This window comes from Melanaphis sacchari, unplaced genomic scaffold, assembly GCF_002803265.2.
Source record: "Melanaphis sacchari strain LSU unplaced genomic scaffold, SCAv2.0 Contig75_pilon_pilon, whole genome shotgun sequence".
Taxonomy (NCBI): Eukaryota; Metazoa; Arthropoda; class Insecta; order Hemiptera; family Aphididae; genus Melanaphis; species Melanaphis sacchari.
The window spans coordinates 824,508-835,407 of NW_020271537.1; positions in this window are offsets into that span (position 1 = coordinate 824,508).

The following is a 10,900-nucleotide window of genomic DNA, read 5'->3' on the forward strand; positions in this document are numbered from 1 at the left end:
AAATTTATGCGGCAGAGATATTATTTTGTCATGTGAAAATAATTTTAATAGTGAAAGTGTTAATAATGGATATTATTTATATCTATCGATAATATAATATATATCAATTTGATATGAAAATCAAAAATGCAATGCATGAGTATTTTGAAGATAGTCAAAAAGCTTGATGGGGGTACCTAGATGATTATAAGTAATACCTACTAAGAATTATTGTCATTTGTATTACCATAATCTATGTAGTTCATTCTTCACGTTTTAAATTTTGTTTTGTTATAATTGTACAAGCATTAGTTTCGTAATGATATTGTATTATTTAACATTTGAGGGATAAATTTGTACGGTTTTTTTTTTTTTTTTTTTAGTAAACAAATATTGACCCGGTAAAAGATAAATCGGTAAATTATTTATCCCACAAGTACAATTTTTACTGGTTGCATTTACCAGAATTGCATCTCTCTATCAATGCACATATTATTATCGTGGTGCAAAGTTTTATACAAAACCGCACGTTTGGTTATTTAATATATTTGAGATAGCTGATATCATAATAACACACGATGCCGTGGCAATGACAATAGCTTTTGTGACAATAAAGCTACACTAGTGTTGCCGTTTTAACTCAATATATTATATAGCCTGTATAGGTGGTTTGACGATGCCAAATGCTCAGAACTATTCTTGTTTACGCGGAAACTGAATATTATCATCTTACACTAATGAAACACTAGCTACTCTGTCATCGCTCTAATTAATACTATCCATTACGTTTAACACATCTAAAGTGTTGCATGTTGATTGTTTGGTATACGCGCACGCATTACCTACACGTTCAGTAGGTGCGCATTTGATTTATTTACGACTCAGAAATTATAATGTTTTGGGGTCTGCGCCTACGGCATTACGTCACGTGACAGGAAAAAAAAAATAATAATGATTGCGTCCAAAATGTGCGTATACATTGCGTAGTGGTGTACGTACACGTAATTATAATATCGTCGTTTATTAGACATTAGTCTTCACGTTCACTGTCTGAAGCAGGCACTCTGGCAGTTGTATTTTGTTTGGTGGGAATAAGTCTATGGTATACTGGATAATATGTTATGTCGATAATAATTATAATAAAAATAAAGAGAGTTAATCATTTTAGATGTAGCTGTTGATTTGATCTAATTGAAAAATTTGATGTTTTTCGACAACACGCAGTTCAGATAATCCTCGCCGTACCATTCGTTGATAGTCAACAAATGTCCAAGCGAGAAAATCGATCGACAATAATTATTATTCGTCGTAAGTACTCGTAACTAATTTTTTGAGTTTCAAACGTTCTGCAACGAATCACCGATACTAATTTCTCGTATTTTTGTTTGTCGATTATAACGACACTTTTATTTTTACAACTATTGAGTTGCGACACTGAACTGATAGATTGCAGTAACTCGTTGACGACCACAGTTAAATCAACACAGACATAACATATAATATAACACTCTTGATTCATGTTCATGTGCGTTGATAATTTTATTAGTACTCAGTACCTACAGTATTTGATAGGTATATTATAAAAACATATTAGTTACGGCGTACGAATCGTGTGCGGTTGTAGTAGGTATACCGTGACCTAGGTATTTAATGATACTTATTTTCCGACTTTAAGGGCTTTTCAGAATAGTTATTATATGGTTATATTAATATTTGAATCACAGAATTAAAATGTAAATATTTTCTCTATATTGATGTTTTATTAAATTACATAATATATCTATATAGTAAGATTATCGGTGCAAAGGTTAATCGTTCTTTAATTAATACATGGTTATAAACTATTATAATTATAATAATGAACATTATCAAAAAGTGAAAATTTAAACTGTGCTATGGATTATAAAGAAATTCAAACAGTTTTTGTTTGGTAAATCAATATAATAATATTTTGTATTAAGGTGTATCGTGAGTTTAGAACTCAAGCAAAATGTTTATTTAAAAGATAAATATTTATTATATTATGTATAACTACGGATAATTAATTATATGCATTTTATTTTATATTAAGTAAAGATATTGTATAGAATTGTTCATTAAAAAAGTGAAAATTTTAGTTATATTGTTTTTTGTTGTGTAAACTTAAGAGTAGATCATGCATTTATTTTCATTGATTAAATAAACGTTTTCGTACTTAAGTCTTTAATGTTTAGATATAAGTTATTTAAAAAAAAAAAAAATATTAATGAAAAAAAAAATCATTAACCAATAAACTACAAAATAAAGACACGTTATTCACAAAGAATACGTTATTTAAAGCGACAACGCACTACAACATAATTTTGCTCATTTAATTATTTTAAGCGAACAAAGTACTATTTTAAGTTTAAAGGATGAAGATAATCCAAGTTATGAACTTTTCTAGTCTCCGAGACGTTAACCCGTCTGGAAAATACTGTCCAAGTTCCAAGTAATCCTTTGGAAATATGATTCAAAAAAAAAAAAAGTTCTGAAATATAGGTATTAACTGTTTAGATTGGAATATACACAAATATATTATACTTTTGTTTCACAAAAATATGTATGCCTAAGGATGTAAAATGAAAATTGATTCTTTTATATTATTTTTTTATGTTGAAAAGTGACATAATAATAATAAAATTTACTGAAAAATATTTTAAATTCATAAAAACCTATTTTTAGATTCAGGATAAATCAAATAACACATTGGCCATAAAACTATGCGTTATATTCAGTTTACTTTTTTCAAAGATTATTCAATTATAAAAATTATAAATATTAATAAAATAATATAATTCGTGAAGAATCAATGAAAATAATAGTAAATATATCAATAATTTTGGTATGCTGAATTTTACACATCTTTATTAGTAATTTTTCAGATTTATAAAGTGTTATTTTGCGGTATCTAACAATTTTCATGCACTTTGATGAATGAAAGCATGAACACTTGTTGAGTTATGCGGAAATGGTAAGCTATTGAAAAAGAAGTTGGCAATTTATTCCTCTGGTGCCACTGATATTTTGTTTGTACAAGTTTAAAACAATGTCAAGATGTACGAGTTTACTAAATATATTTGATTTTGTAAGTAAATATGTTTGGTTACTAAATTTGTCAATTTAATTTTACATTAAGTTTCTGAAAAGTAGTATTATTGTTTTTATTTTTTCACTAAATTTTAATATAATATGGTATAATTTTAACTTTGATGCACTAGCACGTGATTAAAAAATAACAGCATCATTTATCATCAATATTAATACCTACTTATTTATTAAATTAATTAACTGATCAAATTTAATTAGCTTTAAATTTTAAACATTATTATAAATTAAATTGTATGGCGTATAGGTTTATCATTCATAATTTATGGTTGTCGGTATTTTACATTTGTCTTCAACACAAAACATGATTTCATAAGTTTCTTTGTAAAATGGAATTGAGGACTTTGTTTTTTATTATTTTCAATGTACATAGCAACAATTCAAAATTTGCAATGCAAACATTAAATGTTTAAAGAAAATATTATAAATAGCGTATACAGTGAAAACGATCAGTTTAAATAATATATACTTGGGTTAGTTTAAGAAATAATATACAATACGTCTATATTTTTACCAAATAATAATAAAATGTACATAGATATTTGATGTTTGTGTTTGTATAGTATTCTATATTATGTACTATATATAATATAATATATTGGTACGATTGTGTTTTTATCATAATTTCACGGTTTTCATAATATTGTGTTGGTTATCTGTGTATATATAAAAAATAGAGTATTATTTTGAAATTAAAGTTGTTTAAATACAGTTTTAAATCTAGGGCTTTAAATTTATATAATTTACTTTATCATTCATAAATATTATTTTAATGTGGCTTGGCGTGGCGCGTTGGCTGCTACCAGTCGCGGAATGCGACTGAGAGTAAGTAACGGCCACAGCTACTAGCTCCCGGATGGGTGACCACTCGGGATCATAGTGGTTAAAAACCTTGCCACACATACACGTGTTTGCTATCAACCGTAACAATCATAAAAATACAACCTACCGTACCAACCTACAACGTAACCCTTACAAACAGCTAATGGCCCTAGTTGCCGGGCTTAAGTTCAAAAAAAAAAAAAAACTATTTTAATGTTGAAAAAAATAATATTGTAACATTTAAATTAGAGTTTAAATAAGTTATGTTAGATCAAAAACGTGATATAAATAAAAAACAAATTATATCAGTTTAGTCAGCGGTATATAAGTGTAAGAGGCCCATAAAGGAACTTTAATGAACAATCACTGGGAATGATTCATCAAGTACACCACTGTCTGTTTTAATTTTTAAACCGTTGTATCTGTGTTTAAGAACAAATGTAATTAATTTAAAACTTATCAAACTTTAATGACTAAAAATGTTCAAAGAACTTATAGTTGTGTAAGACTTGAGATGTAATATTAATTATTAAATACCCTGTATTGATTATCCGAATATTTTAGCTGAAGAATAGTAATACATCTTATGAGTAATGAAAGTGTATACTGTATAGGACATGTTACGTACATTTAACAATTTATATCTTTATATAATATTATGACGGCGTAGGATCATGTTAAACAAACATGCATTTTTCAGTATAAGTAGTTTATGTATTAATATTACCCACAGATATCTATAACTGTTTAAATATTTTATTTTGTTAATGAGTGTTGGAAAATAATCGAGACTTCTTTGTACACTAATAATCGTTGTTGACTATGTTTATTTTCAGTACAGTTACTTAAAGTTGAGTCGTTTAAAGTGCACGCCAATGAGTTAATTGACTTAAACATTTTGTTACCGTTTTAATATTTTGCCCTTGAAAAATCATCTTTTCACTTTAAAAGTTCAATTGTACTCGTGTTTGGTATTTGGGTAATTAATTCAACCTTGAAAATTTAATTTGAACTATCAACTGCGATAAAGAAAAACCATAGTCATACATTTATAATCATAATAATTCAATCAAACGATAAACGTGTTACAAAGATCCGATAGAATAATATGTCACTCGGTTATTTTTAATCGAATTTTCAACTACGAGATCCCTTATATCTTGTACTCACATAAACCATAATTGTTTTCGTTCCTTACGATCCGATTGAAAATAACGTTATCACTGGGAGATTTGTCGTATCTGATTTATATCGTGTCAGAACTTTACGAAATGAAGTATCTGTGTACCATACGCCTGGCTTCGACACTGTGACGTGTCATTTATGACAACACTCTTACTTCCTTAATGCATTTATTGTCGCGTGACTGGCGAGAACGACGAGATGGTCGGCGCGCGGACTGAAGTGATCGCAGCAGCTGTTTTGTCTCGCACGAAACCGTCTGTAAATAAAATAATCATTTAACATGACCATCGTGTCATCGAGTAAATACCTATATCACTCATCTATTGCAAAAATCGTTTTAAAACCGAAATCGATGGCTTGGCGGTGAACATCGTTCGGTATCTATTTGTACGGGTTAAGCTTTACGATAGCCAAAAATATTTTATATACACGTGCAATATTCACTAGGAGACTCGTAGCAGCGGTCCTGTTGTGGATTTCATTATTTAACAACGTACATAACACATAGTGTACATTATGATGTAATGTTATATGGTGGCACAAATTTTCTAAAGCGTCTGTAAAAGCTATATTTTTCTCGTGTGTGCGTATGGCACATGGCTTTAGTCATCAAGTGTCAAATAATAAAAATAAAAATAATAATAAAAATAATAATCTTTTCCATACAATAAAAGCGAAGCTCATAAATGCAATAGTTTACCTGCTATATAACTCGAGGCCAATAATTGAAGTAATGCCGACTAAATTGAGTCATTCGCGTCTATCCATTGCACTTTTTTTCCCCCTTTTTTTTTCATTCCTTCCTGGAGCTCCATCGGTTTTTACTGTCACTAAAACGCGACGCCAATTCTTTTTCCTCTAAATTGGATTTTTAATAGTTATATTACCTTTGGCGTCCCGCCGAGAACTTTGGCCGATTCTCTCTTTGATGTTAATTTAAACGAAGGGGATTTGAAAGTTAACATTAAATTAAATAATAATGATAATTATTGTACTAATTGTTATTGTTATTATAAGGACTTTTTCATAAAATAAATTATAAAACGAAGAAAGGATATTGTACACATTTCCAAAATACATTTGAGATTCACTTACATTTATAATTTAACCAATTCGATATCCTATTAAATTAATTAACTAATACAATCATTGTCCAGTGTTTATTAATCTAATTAGCAGTAATAGAAAACAAAATTTATAATTTTATTCTCTATCAAAAATAGCGATTGATATAAATAGACAGTAATGCAATATTCGTTATTCAGTAGTAATAAACGTATATGTCGTTTTTATGTGATTTTATTTCAAATGATATATCGCATTCAGTTCAAAGGTTTGATATTTTTACTAGATCTGTCGAAACGTAAGTTATAAAATTGTTTATCAGTTTTAAATAAATCTTATGCTTAGACTATATTGAATGTAGCAATAATGCCAATAACGACCCCAGAGCTCTACGACATTGATGGTGATAGTGCTGCTTTTGTCTCTGATAGTGGTGGTGGCAGTAATGTTAAGGAAGTCTACTCACTGCGTGAAACACAACGCAAAAGATACGGCAGCAAAGCGCTAGGTCTCGTGTCCTTTGGAGGTTTATGCGTAGACCAAATTTGGGATATATTTTATTTTTTCAGGGGATGAGTGGCATTGCAGTGGGCCAGGGGTGACATACCCTTTGAATTTATGTGCTACTGACTACTAAACACATAAATCTGTACTGCGATAAAACCGTAGTAGAGCCGTTTAAGAAGAGAGTGTACACAGCGGTAAATGCTACTGTAATTAAATGTTTTTTTTTGGTCACAATATTTATTTCGCCACTACTGATAGCAGCCGCAGTTTGAAAGGAAAAAAAAACCTGTCTTCGTTTTTTTTCCCACACATGAACTTTGCCAATCCTATAGCTACTCCGACGATTTTCCAGAATTGGAAACCTATTTATTTGACACAAATGTGTTCATAAATAAGAAACGTTTAAGCGACTGTCGACGAAAAATAAATACTTTTACTCGACTGGGACGCGCGATAAAATTAATATGAATACCATTGGTCGTTGTCAGCATCTCCTGAAAAAATATGCGATAACACCATACTACGTGTTTGAATTTAAGTTTCTTCTGTTTGCATCCTAATCAAGTGAAATAAAAATATTTTTGAATCAACTTCGTAAGTACAATTATAACCCTATTGAGCTATTTGAACTATTAAATTCCTTAATGGTAATTATCGTAAAATAAATCATGGAAGTGAGGAACTGATTCAATATTAATAATATATTCTGTTTTTAATTATTTATTTTCTTCGTTTCATTGAAACAAAATAGATCTTGCCGTCTTGGATAATTCTGAATTTTTACGTATTAAGTTTTTTAAATGTAAAAAATCTAACATAGATACTAATATTTATAAAAAATATTACGGAAATATTTTTTTTTTTTTTTAAATTATAAAATATATTTAATCTGCTGAAAAAATTTTCGAAAATTACAAAATCATGGTCGTGACTTGAAATAATAATTTAAATCTTAAATTGCTCTTATATTTTACATTTTTTTAGTACATTACATAGAAACAGGACTCGTAAGTACATGCCCGAAAAAATGTCTAAATAAACATGCACTTATGCACTAAAAACTCGCTAAATGTCTTAACACGTTTAGAAATATGCATTTACATAAACTAAACATTTAAGACTATGCATTTAAAATATGCGAATTAGAAAAAAAAAAGAAGTTTGAAATAGCTCAAAATAAATCGTTGTTCGTTGTGAGAGTATCAAGAACATGTTTTTCCCTAATTTCCTCGCGAGTACGATACACCGAACGAAATAATTCTCTACTGCGTTTAATATTTAATAATTTTACGGTTGTCACAATTCCCATACATTTTATGCGGTGTAAATAAATATCAACTGTTGGACTATCGCATCAAATTTTGGCCGAAAATACGCTAAATTTGCTCAGTAAAATGGAAAAAACGCATAAATATGCCAAATAAGCAAAAAACATCTAAATATTATGCAAAATTATGCAAAATAAAACTTCACATACTCAACCGCGGTACCTCGAAATGGATTTCTATGTCATCTAGCATTAAATGCGACTTAGCAAGATTGATATGCAAATGCACACGAACTCACGGGCCCTGCTTATAAACTCGTAGTAATAATCGGTTAGTACTTATCTATAAATGGCACAGCCATTAATAATATAGTATCACGCTAAATTAGGTTTACGCGTTCTTGACGAAATCGATATGATATGTTTTATTCCATACATAGATCACGCAACGTTTGACCGTCGTTTTGCAGTTAAAAATCAAATATCTATTTAACAACCGATGCGATGGGGGAGGTGCACATTACTCGAGCGACGACGACGACGACGTACAAACACGGCGTCCGTGAAAAGAACACCGCGGGAGTTGTACACGATTGTATATTACACGATGCGCGTATTTCACATATTATTATTACTTTTGTGCTCGAAATTCGGTAAACCATTTCACCGTCGCCAGCCGCGTTCAGCCGCCCGTTTTTACTACCCCCTAAACCTTAAAAGCGTGTATCGCGTGATGCGCTTCACAACTGTTTCCCGCCGGTTATTCGATACCGTGTCGTGTGCCGCGCACATCCCCCCCCAAAAAAAAAAACAATATACGTAATATCGCCCCGTGCACTTATGCCCGATTTGTACGCGGAAAAACGTTTGGTATTTTTTAGTCTATATGGACGATTTTTTCGTCACGGCATTGATTACTTTAACGTAATTGATTATTTGTTTCACGTCGTCGTTTGAAAATAAACACCGACGACATAATAGCACTTACGACGGAAGGCGCGGTCGTTCGTTTTACAATGTTTGCTTTTTTTACGTTTTCTTATTGATCTAACGCGGGCAATACGGCGCAAAACGATAGAGACAATGGTAGGATACATTGTATATTATTATCGCGATGAGAACGTCCGCAAAAATTTAGTTTGGCTCTTGCAAATCGAATCCAACCCCAAATTCTGTCCGAGTTCAATCATTTTTATCATTTATATTATTATACCTGCTATAATATTATTTGTTGTAATCCAGTCCACGTCATGTTCCTGAATATTATTTGTCTCGAATAAAAAAATTAAATTGTAATTAATTTGGACTATATATTATATTATATTACGCTCTTAATATATAATATATGTAGGTAAAGTCCTACGCATTTTATGTATTCACTCAATGTAGTCTGTGGTGTTTAAGACATAAGATCAATACATATTTTTTTTCTCATAAAATTGACATTCAGTATTTGCTTTTTCCTGTTCATTACGGCACTTGACATATTTTAAATTTAGCAATTCTAATAATGGCCGAAAATTATGTGTTAGTGTTAAATTGCCAACTCCGTTAGACAGTAAAAATATACATTTAAATTGATATTTTGTCGGGTAATAAACTGAATAAAATATGTAAAAAACTTTATATTGAACCTATCATATACTTATAGTTATTTATTCGTGAGAAAAGTAAAAAGTTAATAACAAAAATCATATTTGCATAATACATAGAATGCTTATGATTATGATGACAAAAACGAGAAAGACAATGTTTGTAAAAAAATATTATTCAATTTCAATATTTTAATGGTTTGGTACTTGATATCTGCGAATGTTAACCATTTATGAAATAACTCGATCTGACTAGAAACAATACTCACAATAATATAAATGCTTTTATTATTACGTTTATACACAAATTCTTGTCACGAAACCGACTATTCGAGAGTAATTTTTGTAATTTATTTAAAAAGTAAAAACATACGCATAATAATATTATATACTCGCCTATAAAAAATGTCTAGTCATAAAACTTTTTATCATTATCATATTATAGATGTTTTATATTCCCCGATGTTATTTACCGGGAACGGAAGCGGTAGTTCCTCATTATTGAACTGCGAAATTTGACGTTTTTCACGTGCAACTGGGGAATAAATCATATCTAACCATAACTAAAAAAAAAGGGAGATTGCTACCATTTTGTTTTTATTATAATTTACATTCGTTTTTGAAATATTGTTGCATAATAAAGTAATAGCTGTCAATACAACACATATTATTATTATAATGTATTATTGTGTGTTTATATCACTAAGTTTAAATAACGTACTAATGCAAACAGATATGTTCAAGCCATGTTCATATATAATCATAACAAATTATAAATTTTAATTAAGAGCTTATTGGCTTTTGTAAAGTAAAAAAAAAAAAAAATAAAAATACATTCATATATAGTTCAATTGTTTCAAAAGGAAATTCTGATTTAAAAGAATCGGGTTTGGTGAATTGCGTCCGATTTTCTTAAAACTATGTTGTAATTCGTATCAGTTGTATTTTATACAACGAACAAATTCCTGTTTGCCTTGAATGCGATGCGTTTTGTATTGGTTTGTGAAACGCATTGTTATTCTATTATATGTCTGTGATATATTTTCAAAGGTGCTTTTGTACAAAATTGTTTTTAAGATCATCTAAGAATAACTTTGAACTGTAACAATGGCAGAAGCTTTTTTTCTCACTTATTGGCGCGTGAGTTACTAACTTCTTTTACGATCATGCACATAAACTATAGCCAAAACACTCAAACACCGCTTTTAACTAGGTACACGACGTGTTCTTTTGATTTGAGGGGTGAAAGGTATATTAAGAAAGACGTAATATAAAATAAACGCTTGAATTGGATTGTCAAGCGCTAGAAAAAATAAAGAAAAATAAGAGTAGTTACAAGACAAAAATAATCGTTTTC